At 40.7% G+C, this 19,913-nt stretch overlaps 1 protein-coding gene across 5 annotated transcripts in view; it reads left to right on the top strand.

Moving 5' to 3' along the window:
• Positions 1 to 7,179: 7,179 nt before the first annotated feature.
• The window catches only part of IST1 (IST1 factor associated with ESCRT-III), a 30,947-nt gene continuing 18,213 nt past the window's right edge, over positions 7,180 to 19,913 (top strand). For 4 of the 5 annotated variants that reach the window (XM_045076259.1, XM_045076258.1, XM_045076257.1 and 1 more), the window contains exon 1: positions 7,318 to 7,471. The gene's annotated coding sequence lies outside the window, so the exon portion shown is untranslated. Of the gene's footprint in view, positions 7,293 to 7,317; positions 7,472 to 19,913 lie in introns of those variants that run through there. The other variant, XM_045076256.1, reaches the window with a different exon arrangement.

Below are 19,913 nucleotides of genomic sequence, written 5' to 3'. Positions count from 1 at the left end.
TTTTGAGGAACTGCCGGACTGTTTACCAAAGTGCCTGCATCAGGCTCTCTGCTTAAATCAATTTGTATTCCTACCAGCAATGTAGGAGGGTTCCAATTTATGCACATCCTAGACGACACTTGTTATTGTTTTTCTTTTTTTACTATAGCCATTGTAGTGGGTGTGAAGTGACAACTTATTGTGGTTTTGACTTACATTTCCCTGATGACTAAGGGTGTTGAACACCTTCTCATGTGCTTATTACTAACCATTTGAAGAATGCCTTATACAACTCCTTTGCCCATTTTTAAATTGGGTTTTTGTCTTTTCAGTGTTGATTTTGAAAGTTGTTGTTTTTCAATATTCTGGTTAGACTAGACTCTTAGAGAATCTGTGACTTCCAAAATTTTCTGCCATTGTGTAAGCTGTTTTTATTCCTTGGAAGCACCAACGATTTTTATGTATGAAGTCCAACTTGTGTATTTTTTCTTTGGCTGCTTGTGATTTAGGTATCATATCTAAGAAGCCACCTCCTAGTCTTCAGTCATGAAGATTTACATCCATGTATTCTCAGAGTTTTCTAGTTTTGGCTCTTACATTTAAGTTTTTGATCCATTTTGAGTTAATTTTTGCATAAGTGTGAGACAGGGAGTTGCAAGTTTATTCTTTTGCTTGTGGATATCCAGTTTTTCTAGAATTATTTGTCGAAAAGTCTATTCTGTCCCCATTGGTCTGTCTTATTATCCTTCTTGAGTATCAGTTGACCATAAATGTATGGGTTTTCTTCTGGACTTTCAATTATATACCATTGATCAATATGTTTATCCTTATGCCAGTATCATATAGTCTGGATATAAATCTTATATTTTAAAGAGATTGTTTTAACTTTTGAGTTTATATTTAATGTATTTTTTAAAATTTTTAATGAGTTTTATTTATTTATTTGACAGACAGAGATCACAAGTAGGCAGAGAGGCAGGTAGAGAGTGAGAGGGAAGCAGGCTTCCCGGTGGGCAGAGAGCCTGATGTGGGGCTCGATCCCAGGACTCTGAGATCATGACCTGAGCCAAAGGCAGAGGCTTTAAACCACTGAGCCACCCAGGCACCTTTTGAGTTTATATTTAGAATCTAGATTATATTTTTATCCCTTTGGAGTCATTTAAGGAAAAATTAGATTTTCTAGGATGATTGCAATGATGATAAATGCTATGAAAACAATCTGATTTGAGACCTCTCTTTTGCTCTTGTATATGAACCCAAATCAGAATCATAATCATGATTTAATGCATTTTTCTTTTCATTTTTGATGAAATCAATATGCATGAATTTGAGGTAAAACCAGAATGTGAATCATTATGGATAATGGAAAGTATTATAGTCTCAAGATCTGGGTCAAGATCTGACCCTGGTGCTTACTGTTGACCTTGGACTCATCACTGTAGCTCTGAGCTTCATTCTTTTCCTATAAAAATGAACAATCACTTCTGACCCATCATTGCTTCATAGGAATGTCATGAGCCTCAAATTGAAATAATGTGTTTGTAAGTAACTTGTAAACTGAAAAATACCATAGAAATATTTAATATTCATATGTAGCCCCAATTAATGATATTAATAAGTTCTCTGAAGAAATCATTCCATAGGTGCCCTAAAAAATGCTCTTGATTTTTCTATAGGCCTATGAAAATGTCCAGACTGGTCCCTATTTTATATTTTTGAGACTTTCCCTTTTATTTATTTATTTATTTATTTTTTCTTAAAGATTTTATTTATTTATTTGACGGAAAGAGATCACAAGCAGGCAGAGAAAGAGGAGGAAGCAGGCTCCCTGCTGAGCAGAGAGCCCGATGCGGGGCTCGATCCCAGGACCCTGAGATCATGACCTGAGCTGAAGGCAGCAGTTTAACCCACTGAGCCACCCAGGCACCCCCCCCTTTTATTTTTTAAAATATTTTATTTATTTATGAATTCATTTATTGGAGAGAGAGAGGATGAGTGGGGGAGGGGCAGAAGTAGAGGGACAAGCAGACTCCCCACTGAGGGTTGAGCTAAAGTCGGACACTTAACCCACTGAGCCACGTGGGTGCCCCAAAACTCTCCCTTTTCTAAACGTTAATGCTTATAAAAATAAAGACAAGGGGCACCCAGGTGGCTCAGTCAGTTGAGCGTCCAATCTTGATTTTGGCTCAGGTCATGATCTCAGGGTTGTGAGGTCCAACCTGAGTTAGCTCTATGCTCAGCAGAGAGTCTGCTTAGAATTCTCTCCCTCTGACCCTCCCCTGACGGTCTCTCTCTCTCTCTCAAATAATAAATCTTAAAAAAAAAAAAAAAGGTTGGGGGGACACATGAATGGCTCAGTCGGTTAAGTGCCTACCTTCAGCTCAGGTCACGATCCCAGAGTCCTGGGATTGAGTGCCCTGTCAGGCTCCTTGTTCACCAGGGAGCCTGCTTCTCCCTCTCTCTCTGCCTGCTGCTCTCCCTGCTTGTGCTCACATGCGCATTCCCTCTCTCTCTCTGAGGAATAAATAAATAAAATCTTAAAAAAAAAAAAAAAGGAGAAAAGACAAATTACTCTCTGCCCATCATCTTTCGCTTCTCTCATACAAAATGTGTAGTACTTTCTTCCATTGCAGCAGTCAGCAAAACTTTTCCATAAAGGGCCAGTTAAATATTTTATTTGTGGGCACATAAGGATTCTGTCACATATTCTTCTTTCCTTTTGTTCTTTTGTATTTTACAATCCGTCACTGCTGCACAAACCATTCTTGGCCAGAGGGAGTGTGCAGAAACAGCCCTTCCCGATCGTGGCCTGCAGGCCGGTTATGGATCCCTATTCCACCGCGTTCAAGCACCGTCTCGGGTTTTTGTGATGGCCTCTAGTTATAATCATTTACAGAAAAAAGAGTTACTGGTTAGTAAGCCAAAGACATGTTATGCATTAATTTTTATCCTAAGAGCAAAACAGAATTTTCAAGCAAAATGATGTGAGTCAGTTTGATTTTTTCAATTATGTTTTGCTTCTGAATGAAACTGGGATGTTCAGCCATGGACAGAGGTACTGTTTGGATAACTGGCTGGTGTGGTACGATTTACACTGATGTGCTCTAGGATCTAAATAATTAGGACTGGGGCGCCTGGGTGGCTCAGTGGGTTAAAGCCTCTGCCTTCAGCTCAGGTCATGATCCCAGGGTTCTGGGATCGAGCCCCACATCGGGCTCTCTGCTCAGTGGGGAGCCTGCTTCCTCCTCTCTCTCTCTGCCTATTTGTGATCTCTGTCTGTCAAATAAATAAATAAATAATCTTTAAAAAACAAATAAATATAATTAGGACAGAATACAGGTGATGAATGGTGAGTTGAAGCAACTGCTGGGTAGGAAGCAATTTTTCTAAATGAATCATCTCACTTTTATTTTATTTCTTTTTTAAAAAGATTTTATTTATTTACTTGACAGACAGAGATCACAAGTAGGCAGAGAAGCAGGCAGAGAGAGAGGGGGAAGCAGGCTCCACGCTGAGTAGAGAGTCCGATGCAGAATGGCGTGCCTGGCTGGCTTGGTCAGTACAGTGTGCAACTTGATCTCAGGGTTTTAAGTTTGAGTCCCACATGGGTATAGAGATTACTTAAAAATAAAATCTTAAAAAATGATATACAGATTAATTAAACATAAAAAGCAGGTTTAGGGGTGCCTGGGTGGCTCAGTCAGTTAAGTCCTTGACTATTGATTTCAGCTCAGGTCATGATCTTGAGGCTGTGCGATCAAGTTTCACATGGCTCTCTCTAAAATAAATAAATAAATAAAATATTTAATTAAAAAATAAAAATAAAAAGCAGGTTTACAGAATAGTGTACATGTTATTATCCTATTTGTGTTAAATTTAAAATAAAAAATGCATAAATTTTTAATATTTTCCAAAAAATTAAAAATGGCATGGGAAGTCTTTCATTAAACTCTACACATGCACTCTCAAATTAGTAAAAACAAACATTTTTCTCTTAAAAAGAGAGAAGGTATTAAATTCACTCTTTATTCTCTTTTAAACTAAATGAAGAGCAGAATCAGAATATATTTATTTATTGCTGGGACTATGGCTTAATCTCATAGTTTTGGGGGGGAACTACTATTTCCCAGTGAGGTATATATAGTATAAATACACACTTTTTTTTTTCTCTCTGAGCAATTTGAAAGTAAGTTGCAGGCACCACGATCCTTTACTTTTACATAGTTCAACATGTAACTCCAAGAATAAGGGGACTCCCCTGTTCAACTACAATTATTACTGCCTGTGAAAATAAACAATAATTTCATAATACCTAATATTTGAAACATTTTTGAATACCCTAAATTGTTTCCCCAAATATCCTTTTTTATCTAACCAGGATCCAATTGACTTTTATGTATTTCATTTGCTTATTATGTTTTATTAGTCTCTTTTCATTAGAGCCAGTTTTCTTATAGAAGGTTCCATATTTTTCATTTAAATGATTAGCATATATCCTGTTTATTTAATCCCCCTCATGACAAGGACTTAAAAATTTTTGTTCTGAACAGTTTTTTATTGTGGTGAAATATATATAACCTAAAAATTAGCTTTTTAACTATTTTGAATTATATGCGTCAGTGGCATTAAGTACATTCATGTTGTCATGTAGCCTTCACCGCCATATATCTCTAGAAATTTTTTGTCTTCCCAAAATGAAACTCTGTACTTATTAAAGAACCACTTCCCTCTTTCCCGTCCTCTAGCCTCTGGTAATCACTATTCTACTTTCTCCTTCTCTGAATTTGACCTCTGTATCTATACAAGGTCTGAATGAGACCTTGTATAGATAGAATTACACAGTGTTATGTCCTTTTGTGACTGGCTTATTTCACATACTTATAATAGCTTCAAGGTTTGTCCATGTTGTAGATGATGTATCAGAATTTCCTTCTTTTCTAGAATGAATAATATTCCATTGCATATATGTACCATCTTTTATTGGTCATTGGACAATGGACGGTTGGGTTGTTTTCACCTTTTGACTTATTGACTATGAACATTTTTTTTTTTTTTTAAAGATTTTATTTTATTTATTTGACAGAGAGAGATCACAAGTAAGCAGAGAGGCAGGCAGAGAGAGAGAGAGAGGGAAGCAGGCTCCCTGCCGAGCAGAGAGCCCGATGCGGGACTCGATCCCAGGACCCTGAGATCATGACCTGAGCCGAAGGCAGCGGCTTAACCCACTGAGCCACCCAGGCGCCCGACTATGAACATTTTTTTTAAAGATTTATTTATTTGACAGACAGAGATCACAAGTAGGCAGAGAGGCAGGCAGAGAGAGTAGGAAGCAGGCTCCCTGCTGAGCAGAGAGCCCTAAGCGGGGCTGGATCCCAGGACCCTGAGATCATGACCTGAGTGGAAGGCAGAGGCTTTAACCCATTGAGCCACCCAGGTGCCCTGACTATGAACATTTAAAACATACTTAAAGGTAGAGAAAATTGTACAATAATAACTCACTCAATTAAATGATCATCAAGATTTTTGCCCCAATTTTAACCCCAATGCAATTTGCCCCATTTTAACCCCAATGCAAAGGATTTATTGTTTAAAAATTTCTTAAAGGAAAAAAAAATTCTCAAAGGACATTTTCTTAAAAATTCTCAATGCCATTTTCATGCTTAACAAAATAACAATTCTTTGGTTAGTTGGTATCATATAATACCTGGTCCATATATCGTCCATATGGTATCATATAATACCTGGTCTAATTTTCCTGGTTGTTTAAAAAATGTCTTTTCTAGTTGGTTTGTTGGTAATCATTAAACAAGACCCACACACATTACATTTGGTTGCAGTGTCTCTAATGCTTTAAGTTCGAGCAGTCCGCTCTCACTTCCATTTTTTTTTTTTTTAAGATTTTATTTATTTATTTGGCACACAGAGAGAAAGAGACATAGAACAAGTAAGGGGAGCTGCAGAGGGAGAGGGAGAGCCAGGCTCTCGACTGAGTAGGCAGCCTGATGGGGTACTCATCCCAGGACCCTGGGATCATGACCTGAGCCAAAGGCAGACACTTAACTGACTGAGCCACCCATACACCCCTCACTTCCATTTTTTTTTTTTTTAAGATATACATATATATGACAGAGAGAGGGATCACAAGTAGGCAAAGAGGCAGGCAGAGAGAAGGGGAAAGCAGGCTCCCCACGGAGCAGGGAGCCCGATGTGGGGCTCGATCCCAGGACCCTGAGATCATGACCCGAGCTGAAGACAGAGGCTTAACCCACTGAGCCACCCAGGCGCCCTCACTCCCATTTTTTAAGATGCCATTATCTTAGTGCGTGACAGACTCAATTATATTTGCATGCATTTACAGGGGAAACCTCTCCCCCAACACACACATCTTAAAAGAATCAAACACTGTATTTTGAGGTTCTGGAATCGGTCTTTTAAGGAAATATTACAAGTGGTTACAAAAACGCGCTGTCTCTAAATTCATATAAACCTCATCCAGTAACGCATAGCTCCATTCTTGTCACACGACCGCGTTACAATTTCCCAAACCAATTCTGGTCCCGGGTAGATGCAGCCTCTACGGTAGGGGGCAGAATTACCTCTCCTAGAGGCCAAGAGCCGAGGAAGCCCCTTCCCTCTTTGACCGGAGGACCGGTCTTCAAGTGAAAAAACAAAGAAAACTAAGTGAAAGTTTCCTCTGAATAGAGTTAAGGTAAATTCCCGTAGAACGCGTTGTTAGGGAAATATTAGTGAATTCAATAATACAGACTGGAGATTTGGCTCGAAAGAGCAATCAGGTTTGTTTAAAGGAGGGGCAGAGCGATTGGAGGACCTCAATGGAGTGATGGAGGGCAACTAAGGGACTCGGGTGAAGGGTTGGATAAACAGCCGTCTAAAGAATCGAAACCTGCTCAGTCATTGCCGCTGGAGCAAAGAACCCGACACCTGGGGGCAAGCTCCTAGGGCGACTGGAGTCGAGAGAAGGACGGGAGCAAATTTCAGGGAGTTACTCCGGATGTCCAAAAGGTAGTACTGGAGCCAGTTTTTCGAGGGACTGGAACAATCCGGGAAAACGTACTGGGCAACGAGGAAGAGAACAAACCACTCCCGCCCGCCTTTCCAAGCCCACCGTAAGACCCGCCCTACCCCGGGTGCGCCTCTGCCAGCTGACCATCGTCACGCAGGAGGCGTGACGTGTCCACGCAGGTGGCGTGACGTGTTTACGCGTCACCACTCATGCCTCCGCCGCGGGAAGTAGTCCCCATCGCGCCGGCTCCAAAGGGAGCTGAATGTAGGAACCTCGAGCCCCTCAGGACGTGAGTTCCGGGAGCGGCGGGCGCGCAGCCAATCTCTGGGAGGGGGGCGTGGCTAGCTTGGTCCCGCAGATCCCTCCGCCCGCGCTCGTTTGTGCCGAGGCTGAGCGAGCCGCCATTTTGGATGCTGAGCTTTAAGTGCCAGGTTCCTCTCAGCCGTTTTTACGCCTGGATTCAGGCAGGTGAGTGTGGCAGTCTTCGCGTCAGGGGTCTTTGTTTTTCTCCTCCCGCTGCGCTCCGGGTTTAGGAGCCCCTAGTCTGGGATTCAGACGAGCCTTAGGTGGCAAACGAAGAGAAAGGGAGGGAATCCTGGGTTTGGGGTCAGGCCCGAGGTCAGGCCGGTGGTCCGTGGTTCGGGAGGCCGTCTGAGGCGGGGATGGGGGTCTTGGCAGGGCCGGGACCGGCTTGGATACCGCCAGCCCTGGCTACTTGAGGCGGCGAAACTTTCCTGTTGTTCTTCCTGCTTCGAGGAGTCTCCGCCAAGGCGGAAACGCCGCGGCCTCGGCTCCTGTTGGTGACAGCGCTCGGCCCGCGGTCTCGGTAGCACCCCTGTGTCGTTTCCACGGGTCCAGAGAGACGTCGGAAAGATCCGGGTCTGCGTTGACCACGAGAGTCTGGTCGCCTGTACCCGGCGGGGCGGCCTCCTGAGGTGGAGCCCCCTTTGGCCGGAGGAGATTGCTCTTCTCTTTAGCGTAAGCGAGTTTCGGTCTTTGCCCGGTTTCGCAGACTCCTCCGTGTCTTATGGGAAACCTTGTGAGGAGCCCAAGGCGCTGTCCTTGCCTCTCTCTTCTTTGTGTTCTCAGCTCCCCTTTTCCGGGGTGCTGGAGCTGAAGACTCGAAACTCGCCAGCGTAAACTTTTGCCAGGATCAGGATCCATGGAGGGTCCGTTTACAGTTAGGCAGTAGGAAAGACACAGCGGCTTTCATTCTCTGCAGTAGTAAAATTAAAAGCCGCCCATAAATAACTCCTACCGGGGATTGTAATTTTTTGTTTTGCATCACGAGTCTAACTTCTAATTAAAATTTCATGTGGACTAAAGAGTAATGAATTCCGTCATCTAGCTTCAACAACGACCAGTTCAGGGCCAGTTTTGTTTATATCTCTCCTTGTGCGTGTATTTAACAAAATAGTTGAGATATATGTGAGTGAGTGTGTATTCCTGTAGAAGCCTTTGACTCCTTTACCTACAATCCAGTAGTCTGTGGGAAGTTTGGCTTTTACAGCTTTCTCAGAATCACATCTAAAGGGTAATATCCTTTTCTTAGAAGATAAAAGAGTGTTTTGAAACTTTAATGTTAACATTGCATTTTAAAGTCACCCAGTTTCTGAATCCTGTCATTTTTTAAAGTACTGTTACTATTCTGTCCAAATTACTTGTTTTTACCCTGTTCCAGTGCCTCTGGGATTCTAAGTGATCAGGAGCTTCCAGAATCTCCAAGTTTAGTCTACCTAAGTTCTCATTCCTTTAAAATTAGATTCAAGGGACACCTGGGTGGCTCAGTCAGTTAAGTGGCTGCCTTCCGCTCAGGTCATGATCCCAGAGTCCTGAGATTGAGATCTGCATTGGGCTCCTTGCTTAATGGGGAGCCTGATTCTCCCTCTGCCTACTTCTCCCTGCTTGTGCTCTCTCTCTCTCTTGCTGACCAAAAAATAAATAAAAATCTTTAAAAAGATACTAGAGTCAAGTCCCAGCTGTATGTAGTCTATTCTGATTTAAAAAAAACAAAACTACAAAATAAGGTGTAGTCTAATGAAGTAACTTCAAATATAGGAAATGTAGTATGTATATGAATACCGATTTCAGCATTATATGATAAATATCAGAAAGTTGGGGGACTAATTTAAAAATTACTATGGAATATTAGATAGCCATTAAAATAAAGCTGAAGACACTAGCATAACATATACTATGTCACGTGATTAAAGGACTCAGTAGTGTCAGAGTCCATGATTACAACTGTAAAATATGAGGAAAAACTCTGAGTAAACATATAGTTGTTTTAATTTTATTGAAATAAGACAAAAATACTTTCATAAATACTTTTCAGTATTTATAGCTTCTTTCAGAATATCTTGGTGGTCTCTGTTTTCTGTGGTCAGTACTTGTGAGTTTATGCGTGATGCTGCTGGTCTTGTGGCCCTTCATTTTACTAACTTTTTAATCTTGTTCAAAAATTAAATTTAATCTTGATTAATTTGGTTAGCGAAGATTTGATAATGGATAACTGAAAATACAGTAAAGTTGGCATTCTATAATAAATCAAAGGTTTTAAGGATTGGACTCTACTAACTTAGAAATGCTTTCTAGCTTGTTTGTACTCTTATGTTACCTCTTCATAGCTTCATTACAGTGGTTATACCTAAATTTGTTTATATCATTTATTTTATAGGGAAGAAGTATTCAAGAAAAGTAGAATAATACATTTCAAATACCAAGTTTTCTTTTATACGGCATAATATCATCCTAGCCACTATTGACTCTGCTGCCACCCTTCCCCACTTGGCACTTTTGGAGCTACATACTCTAAAGCTTGTTTCTTAGGACTTCAGGATCTTTTTTGCTTGCTTGCTTTCTTTTTTTAGGCGAAATTTTATTTATTTGAAAGAGAGAGGGAGAGCACAGATGAGGAGTGAAAGGGAGAAGCAAACTCCCTGCTGAGCAGAGAGCTGAGATCATGACCTGATCCAAAGGCAGACACTTAACTGACTGAGCCAACTGGCTGCCCCACACCTTTTTTTTCCCCCCTTCCTATTTTTAACTATAAATAGAGCTTTCAGGGTTACTACTGCTGGACAGCTTCACAATTTTGGGCAGCAGGTGTGAGCTGCAGCAGTCTCACCTTCCTCCAAATAACATGAGGAATGACTCAATCCATGGTTTTACACCTTCTCTTATTTGGAGTAAAGAGATCCTTCTTTAAGAGGCTCTTGAAAAAAGAGAGAGAAAAAAAAAAGCCTCCGGGAATTGAATGATGAAAGAGGGACTAGATGGGTTTGTTGTTCCAGAGTTAAGGATTGGGATTTAATGAGGAGTTGTGAAGAGCCAGGAAGGGCACTTGACAATAGTGGTACACCAATAAAAATAGATCAGTATAGGCATACCCTGGAGATATTGTGGGTTTGGGTTCCAGACCACCACTATAAAGTGAATATCACAATAAAATGAGTCAAATGAATCTTTGTTTACCTTTTTTTTTTTTTTAAGAGTTTGTTTATTTGAGAGAACACAAGCAAAGGGACTGGCAGTGGGAGATGGAGTAGCAGGCCCTTTCTTTGAGCAGAGAGCTGGATGCAGTCTCCATCCCAGGACTCCAGGATTGTGGCTTGATCTGGAGGCAGACTTTTTTTTTTTTTTGAGATTTATTTATTTATTTATTTGACAGATAACAAGTAGGCAGAGAGGCAGGCAGAGAGAGGGGGAAGCAGGCTCCCTCCTGACCAGAGAGCCCGATTTGGGGCTCGATCCCAGGTCCCTGGGATCATGACCTGAGTGGAAGGCAGAGGCTTTAACCCACTGAGCCACCCAGCCGCCCCTGAGGGCATACTCTTAACAGACTGAGCCCACCCAGGTACCCCTAATTTTTTTTTTCAAAGTATGTATAATAATTAATATTATAATACATTGTAGCCTGTTAAGTGTGCAGTAGCATTATGTCTGACAAAACAACATGCATATCTTAATTTAAAAATATTGCTAAAGGAGCGCCCGGGTGGCTCAGTTGGTTAAGCGGCTGCCTTCAGCTTGGGTCATGATTCCAGGGTCCTGGGATCGAGCCCCGCATTGGGCTTCTGCTCAGCAGAGAGCCTGCTTCTCTCTCTCCCCCTCTCCCTGCCGCTCTGCTTACTTGTGCTGTCTCTCAAACAAATAAAATATTAAACTATATATATATATATCGCTAAAAAAAAGGCTAACCATCATCTGAACTTTCAGCAAGTTGTAACCTTTCTGCTGGTAGAGGGTCTTCCCTCCATGTTGATGGCTGCTGACTGGTCTGGATGAAGCTAAAGCTGTGGCAATTTCTTAAAATAGGAAAATAGTGGATTTTTTGCATCAGTTGACTTTCATGACTAGTTCCTCAGCCTATAATACTGTTTGATAACATTTTATGCACCATAGAACTTTCTTTCAGAATTTGAGTCTCAAACTCTGTTGCTGCTTTATCAACCAAGTTTATGTAATATTCTAAATTCTTTGTTATCATTTCACTGATCTTCACAGCATCCTCACCAGGAGTAGAATTCATCTCTAGAAACCAAATACTTCGCTCATTCATAAGAAACAACTTCTCATCAAGGTTTTGTCATGCAATTCAGTCACATCTTCAGACTCCATTTTTAATTTTAATTATTTTGCTCTTCATACATTTATTCTTACTTCCTCCACTGAAGTCCAAAACCCCTCAAAATCATCCTTGAAGATTGGAATTAACTTTTTCCAAACTCCTGTTATTACTGATATTTTGCTGTCTTGACATGAATTAGATGTTCTTAATGTTATTTAGAATGGTGAATCCTTTCCAAAAGGTTTTCAGTTGACTTTGTCCAAATCCATCAGAGAAATCACTATCTATGGCAACTCTAGCTACGTAGGATATATATCTTAAATAATAAGACATGAATGTTGAAATTACTCTTTGATCCATGGGCTGTAGAATGGATGTTTTGTTAGCAGGCATGAAAATGATGTTAATCTCATTCATACCTCTCCATCAGAGCTCTTGGGTGACCAGGTGTGTTATCAATGAACGTAAAAGGAATCTTTTTTTTTTTGAGTACTAAGTCTTACTGGTGGGCTTAAAATACTTAAGAAACCATGTTGTAAACAGATGTGCTGTCATTCAGGCTCTGTTATTTCATTTATAGAGCTCAGGCAGAATAGATAATAGCGTAATTTTTTAGGGCCGTAGGATTTTCAGAATGGTAAATGAGCATTGGCTTCAACTTAAAGTCACAGGCTGCATTATGCATTAGCTCCTAACGAGAGTTAGCCTATCCTTTGAAACTGTGAATCCACGGATCGAGGTCTCTCGAGCTGTGGAAATCCTGGATGGCATCTCCTTTCAGTGTAAGACTGTTTCATCTACATTTAAAATCTGTTGTTCAGGGGGTGGCTGGGTGGCTCAGTTGGTTAAGCATCTGACTCTTGATCTTATCTGAGGTCTTGATCTCAGGGTTGTGAGTTCAAGCCCCATGTTGGGCTCTGTGTTGAGCATGGAGCACTTAAAAGAAATCTGTTTAGTATAGTTACCTTTACTAATTATCTTGGCTACGCCTTCTGGATAATTTGCTGCGGCTTCTGCATCAGCACTTGCTTCACCTTCCACACTTGTATACTATGGAAAATGGCTTCTTTCTTTAAACCTCATGAATCAACTTCTGCTAGCTTCAAGCTTTTCTTTTGCAGCTTTCCTTTCTTCTCTAAATTTGTAGAATTGAGAGGACCTTGCTCCAGATTAGGCTTTGGCTAGGGAATGTTGTGGCTGGTTTGATCTTTTATCCAGACCACTGAAATGCTCTCCATACCAGCAATAAGGCTGTTTCACTTTCTTAGCATTGTTCACTGGGGTAGCACTTTCCATTTCCTTCAAGAACTTTTCCCTTGCATTCACAACTTGGCTGACCTGTGTGAGAAATCTAGCTTTTAGCCTATCTCCACTTTTGACATGTTTTCCTTATTAAGTTTAATCACTTGTATCTTTTGATTTACAGTGAGGGACATGTGACTCTTCTTTTCCTTGAACACTTCAAGGCCATTGTAGGGTTATTGACTGGCCTAATTTCCATCTTGTGTCTTAGGGAATAGGGATGCCTAACTAGGAGCAGTGAGATGGGGGATAGCTGGTTGGCGGAGCAAAGAATATACACATTTCTCAGCAAAGTTCATTGTCTTACATTGGAGTCATTGATGGCACCCCAGTACAGTTTTGCAGTAGTAACATCAGAGGTCACTGATCACAGATCACTATGACATATGTAATAATAATGAAGAGGTTTGAAATACTGTGGGAATTAGCAAAATGTGGCACAGACCTGGAGTGAGCAAATACTTTTGGAAAAACAGTGGTGATAGACTTGCTTGATGCAGGGTTGCAAACCTTCCAATTTGTTTAAAAAAAAGCAAAACAAAACAGTATCTGAGAAGAGCAATAACAAGAGGTATGTCTATCCATAAACTAGGTAGAATACTGAGAACTACTTTTGTAATCACTAGTTCATAGGGTTTATGTTATAGTTGTTTACATGTCTTACAGTTTTTAAATTTTTTTTTAATGTTATTCTCATAGATGGTAAACTCTTTGAAGATTTAGGGTGAGGTCTTATTTACCTGTCTGTGGTGGCTTAGCACAGTGCTTGGTGGAAGTACATGTAAACGTTTGGTGAGTGAATGCACAACATTTAAGAATAACGTCTGAATAATATAAGGAATTTTAAGTGAGTTATTGGGCAGTATTAGTACATAGTATGTGTATATGTATTCACATAAACATTTGCTCATATATATGTTTCTTTTATGTATATAGATGTTTGTGTATGTATAAAACAGTAACTTGACCAGAATATTTTACTAATTTTCAAATTAATTATTCCTAATCATGCCAGGTACAGAGGTTATGGTATTTAGCTTTGGAAGCAGGTTCAAGTCCTGAAATGGCAATTAAATGATATTTTATATTAGACTAGTTTGGGGTCTAATGATTTATTTCCTATATTGATAATTATTTAGGATAGATCTTTAGTTACTACCTTTGTGGTTTAATGTCACTGTCCTTTTTAAAATTTATTTAATTTCTGAAAGAGAGGAGGCTCCCAAAGTTGGTTTGGAGGCTTCCAAACCTGCCTAGCTCTGTCAGGGATCTCTGGGTTTGTGAATTTGAGCAGAGAGCTTACTAAAAACATAAATTTAAAGAGAGGGTGCCTGGGTGAGTGGGTTAAGCCTCTGCCTTCTCAGCTCAGGTCATGATCCCAGGGTCCTGGGAGAAGCAGACTCCCCAAGGAGCTGGGAGCCTGATGTGGGACTCGATCCCGGAACTCTAGGATCATGACCTGAGCTGAAGGCAGTGGCTTAACCAACTGAGCCACCCAGGCATCCTCAGATTTTATTTATTTGAGAGAGAGGGCACAAGTGGTAGGGAGAAGCAGACTCCCTCATTTTTAATGAGACCTTTTCTAATATAAGCATTTAGTGTTGTAAATTTCCCCTTAAGTACTGTTTTTTATTTGCCAAAGAGAGAGAGAGCTGCATTCACAGGCGGTCCCTGCTGCCCCAATGGGTGGTCATCATGGCCGAAGGCAGCCACTTAATCAAAGCCTCTGCCTTCAGCTCTGGTCATGATCCCAAATTCCTGGGATTGAGCCCCGAATCGGGTTCTCTGCTCGGCGGGGAGCCTGCTTGCCTTCCTCTCTCTCTGCCTGCCTCTGCCTACTTGTGATCTCTGTCAAATAAATAAATAAAATCTTAAAAAATTTAAATGTACAAATTTCCCCTTAAGTACTGTTTTTTAAACTGCATTCACAGGCGGTGCCTGGGTGGTCAGTGGGTTAAAGCCTCTGCCTTCAGCTCTGGTCATGATCCCAAATTCCTGGGATTGAGCCCCGAATCGGGTTCTCTGCTCGGCGGGGAGCCTGCTTGCCTTCCTCTCTCTCTGCCTCTCTGCAGTTCAAACCTTTAAAACCTCCCCCCCCCCCATTTGCAACTTCCTCTTTGACCAGTGGATTATGAAGAAGTGTGTTAATTTTCAAGTGTTTGGAAATTTGTTGCTATCTTGTTAGCTCATTTCTAGTTTAGATCCATACGGTTAAAAATCATACTTTGTGTGATTTTCATTCTGTTTTGTTAAGGTTATTTTGTATCCTGGGATATGTTATACATTCAAGTATGTTCTGTGTATTATACTCTGTTGGGTGGAGTGTTCTGTAATTATCACTGAGATATAGTTGGTGGTTTTGTTGTTTGTGCTGTTCATTTCTTGTATTATCATTGCTGATATTTTACCAGTTTGATCAGTTACTGGTGAAGGCATGTTGAAGTCTCCAGCTGTAATTAGTGATTTATTTCTTCTTTCCTATTCATCAGTTCTTGCTTGGTATTTTTTCAAGCTCTATTTGTTAGGTGCATTTACTGTTAGGATTGTTATATTTCCTTGGTGATTTCTATCTCTAAATAATTATAGCAGTATATAATACTCCTTTATTATCCTTGGTTTTCTTTGTTCTGAAATCTAACTTGTCTAACATTAATATAGCTGCTCCAATTAACTTTAACTTTCTTTTTAAAAATTGATTTATAATTGACATAAAACATAAAACAGTGACATAAAACATATTTCAGATATAAAAACGTAATGATTAGGTGTTTGTGTATAGTGTGAAGTGATTGCCACGATAAGACTAGTTAATATCCAACATCATACATAGTTAACAACATTTGTTTCTTGTGATAAGAACTTTTGGGGGCGCCTGGTGACTCAGTCAGTTAAGCGTCTGCCTTCAGCCCAGGTCATGATCCCAGGGTCCTAGGATTGAGCCCTGCACTGGGATCCCTGCTCAGCAGGGGAGTCTGCTTCTCCCTGTCCCTCTGCTGCTCCCCCTTGTTGTGCTTTCTCTCTCTCTCTCTGTCTGCCAAATAAATAAATAAATAAAATTTAAAGATTGTATTTATTTATTTGACAGAGATCACAAGTAGGCAGAGAGGCAGGCAGAGGAGAGGGGGAAGCAGGCTCCCTGCTGGGCAGAGAGCCCAATATGGGGCTTGATCCCAGGACCCTGAGATCATGACCTGAGCCAAAGGCAGAGGCTTTAACCCACTGAGCCACCAAGGTGCCCCAGTAAATAAAATCTTAAAAAGTGTGTGTGTGATAAGAACTTTTAAGATCTACTTTCCCCAGCTTTCAAATATGTGATATGGTATGATTAACTAATTTGTACATTTATATCCATGTGACTTATTTTATAACTGGAAGCTTGTACTGAATTGAGTGAAGGGGGGGAATAAAAACTTTTAACTTTCTTCTGATGATGTGTGATAGATCTTTTTCATCCTTTTACTTTTTTAAAAAAAATTTGAGAGAATGCATGTCAGTGGGGAGAGGATCAGAGGAAGAAGAATAAGCAGACTCTGTGTTGAGTGTGGAGCCCATTGGGGGGCTTGATCTCACGACCCTGAGCTCATGATCTGAGCCAACATCAAGAGTTGGTTGTTTAACACACTTAGCCACCCAGGCATCCCTCATCCTTTTACCTTTAACATACTCATTTTATCATATCAAAGTGAGTTTCTTGTTGATAGTATATGGGGTGGAACATTTTTTGGGCAGTTTCTGTACTTAGAGACTACAGTAGGTGTACTTTCATGCTGTACTTAGAGTCAGTAGTTTACATATAGATCACTTTACGCTGCCCCCTTTATCCCATTATGTTATGTTTATCTTACATGTTTAGATACATTGAAAATTCCATTTGACAATGTTACTAGCTTTGCTTTTAACTATAAAAAATGACGTCCTAAGACACTCCAGAGTCATCTGTTATATTTCCCAGATATTTTTTTTAATCTTTAAAAAAAAGTTATTTGTCAGAGAGAGAGAACACAAGCAGGCAGAGTGGCAGCAGAGTGATTCGGGAATCAATCCCAGGATCCTGGGATCATGACCTGAGCCAAAGGCAGCTGCTTAACCAATTGAGCCACCCAGGTGTCCCTCCCAGATATTTATATCTGTAATGTAAGTTATAGATATTTTCAGTTTCTTTCTTTATAATATTCCAGATTCCTTGTGGTGTCACTTCTTTCTGCCTGAAAAACTTCTTAAGAGGTTTGTTGGTGACAAATTCTTCTTTAGGTTTCCTGCATCTGAGAATGACTTTATTTCACTTTCATTTCTCAAGGGTATTTTTCTTTTTCTTTTTTTTTTTTTTTTTAAAGATTTTATTTATTCATTTGATGGAGAGGCAGGCAGAGAGAGAGAGGGAAGCAGGCTCCCTGCCGAGCAGAGTGCCCGATGCGGGACTCGATCCCAGGACCCCGAGATCACGACCTGAGCCGAAGGCAGCGGCTCAACCCACTGAGCCACCCAGGCGCCCTCAAGGGTATTTTTCAATGGATAAACTTGTGCTTAACAGTTCTTTCACCAGTTTAGAAATACTTTTCACTTCTCTTTGGTCTCTATGATTTCAGATGTGAAATTTGTAGTCATTTGAATAGGTCATCTATAAGTAATGCATTTTTCTCTGGCTGCTTTCAGTATTTTACAAATTAAGTTTTCAGCAGTTTGAAGATGATGAGTCTGGGCATATATTTATTTTGGTTTATTCTGTTAGGAATTCCCTAACTTTTTCAGTCTATAGATTTATGCCATTTGCTAAATTTGGGAAGTTTTCAGCATACAATTTTCTTTTTTTTAAGATTAATTTTGTAGTGAGCCTGTGTGCAAGTGGTGGCGGAGGGGGGATGAGAGACCAAGGGAGAGGGAGAATCTCAAGTAGAGTCCCAGCTGAGTGTGGAGCCCTGCTCCCTGGGATCCTCACCTGAGCCAAAATCAAGAGTTGGATGCTTAACTGACAGCCAGCCACCCAGGTACCCCCTCAGCCTATAGTTCTTCACAATTTTTTGGTACCACTTCTGGAATTCTTGAGGACATAAGTATTAGATCTTTTGCTATTGCCCTATAGACTTCTGGGACGTTTTTCACTTGGAAATTTTTAAAAATCTCTTTTTCAAATTGGATAGTTTTTATTGATTTATGTTCAAGTGCCCTGGCTCTTTCCTCTGTCATTTCCATCCTGCTGTTGAGCCCATCAGTGAGTTTCCTTACCTTGGTTATTGTTCGTTTTTCAATTCTAAAATTTCTGTTTGTTTCCTCTTTATATCATTTTTTTTTTTAAGATTTTATTTACTTATTTCACAGCCAGAGATCAAAAGTAGGCAGAGAGAGAGGAAGGGAAGCAGGCTCCTCACTGAGCAGAGACCCCGATGTGGGGCTTAATCCCAGGACTCTGGGATCTTGACCCAAGCTGAAGGCAGCTGAGCCACCCAGGCACCCTCCTCTTTGTATCTTTTGTTTCTTTTCCTTTTTATTTTATTTTTTTTTAAAGATTTATTTACAAGAGTGAGACTGTGGGTGGGGGAGGGGTTGAGGGAGACAGTCCTCAAGCATATACCCTATGGAGCCTGGAGCCTGACTAGAGGCTCTATCTCCTGATCACGGGGATCCTGACCTCAGCTGAAACCAAGAGTTGGACACTTAGCTGAATGAGCCATCCAGGCACTCTCTTGCTTCTGTTTAAGGACTACTCATGTTGCTCTAAGTATAGCTAGTTCATTAATTCTCACTGCAGCATAGTAGTTTGCTGTATGCGCCTGTCATATTTTATTTGTCCTCACATAATGTTCTGCCACCTCCTTACTACTATAGGATCCTTATACATGTGTCTTCATGGCTCTCTGTACAAATTTCTTTGAGGGTATATGTTCAGGAATGGGATTGTGAGATCCTAAGGTATATGTGTACATTACCTTACATATTAAGACATACATTTTAGGGGCACCTGGGTGGCTCCGTGGGTTGAGCTTCTGCCTTCAGCTCAGGTCATGGTCTTGGGGTCCTGGGATTGGGCCCTGCATCGGGCGCTCTGCTCAGCAGGGAGCCTGCTTCCCCCTCTCCCTCTGTCTGCCTCTCTGCCTACTTGTGATCTCTCTCTGTCAAATAAATAAGTAAAATCTTAAGGAAAAAAAAAAGGACATACATTTTATTGAGTACTGTTAGACTGGTAGAGTATTACTCACCCTTGCAAAGGAAGTAAATCCTGTCATGCTACAAAATGGACTCAGACTTTACTATTATATATGTGTCAGAGTCTATAAACAAAAATAAACAATATGTTTTCTTTAGCCATTCATCTGTCAGTGAACATTTGGGTTACTTCTACCTCTTGGCTGTAGTAAATAATGCTGCTAGGAACAGGGGTGTGCAGATACCTTTTTGAAATACTATTTTCAGTTATTTTGGATATATACCCAGAAGCGGGATTGCTGGATCATATGGTAGTTCTATTTTCAGTTTTTTAAGGAACTACCATACTGTTTTTCCCTAGTGGTACTCCATTTTTTAGTGTCACCAATAGTGGTACACAGGGTCTCAAGTTTTTTTCCATCTCCTTTCCACCACTTTTTTTTTTTAAGATTTTATTTATTTGACAGAGTACAGGCAGAGGGAGCTACAGAGGGAGAGGGAGAAGCAGGTTTCCTACTGGTCATGATCCCAGGGTCCTGGGCTTAAACAAATTCCATATCTGGGATCATGACCTGAGCCAAAGACCATTGCTTAACTGAGCCACTGAAGCACCCTTACCTTTTTTTAAAAAAGATTTATTTATTATTTATTTATTTATTTTAGAGAAAGCACACGCGGGGTGGGGGGATACAGGGAAGGGGGAGCAGACTTCTTGCTGAGTGTGGAGCCTCACACAGGGGTCTGTCCTGTGACCCCGAGATCATGACCCCAGCTGAAACAAAGAGTTGGTTGCTCAACTGACTGAGCCATCTGGGTGCACCCACAGTTTTCCTTTTTTAGGCAACTCATTTAACTTACGTTTTCTACTCTGGTTAGCCGAAATGTAAATCTGGGGTT

Source organism: Mustela putorius, unplaced genomic scaffold, assembly GCF_011764305.1.
Source record: "Mustela putorius furo isolate JIRA1106 unplaced genomic scaffold, ASM1176430v1.1 tig00000174_pilon_pilon_pilon, whole genome shotgun sequence".
NCBI classification, from domain to species: Eukaryota; Metazoa; Chordata; class Mammalia; order Carnivora; family Mustelidae; genus Mustela; species Mustela putorius.
This window is presented reverse-complemented; position numbering and strand designations above follow the sequence as displayed.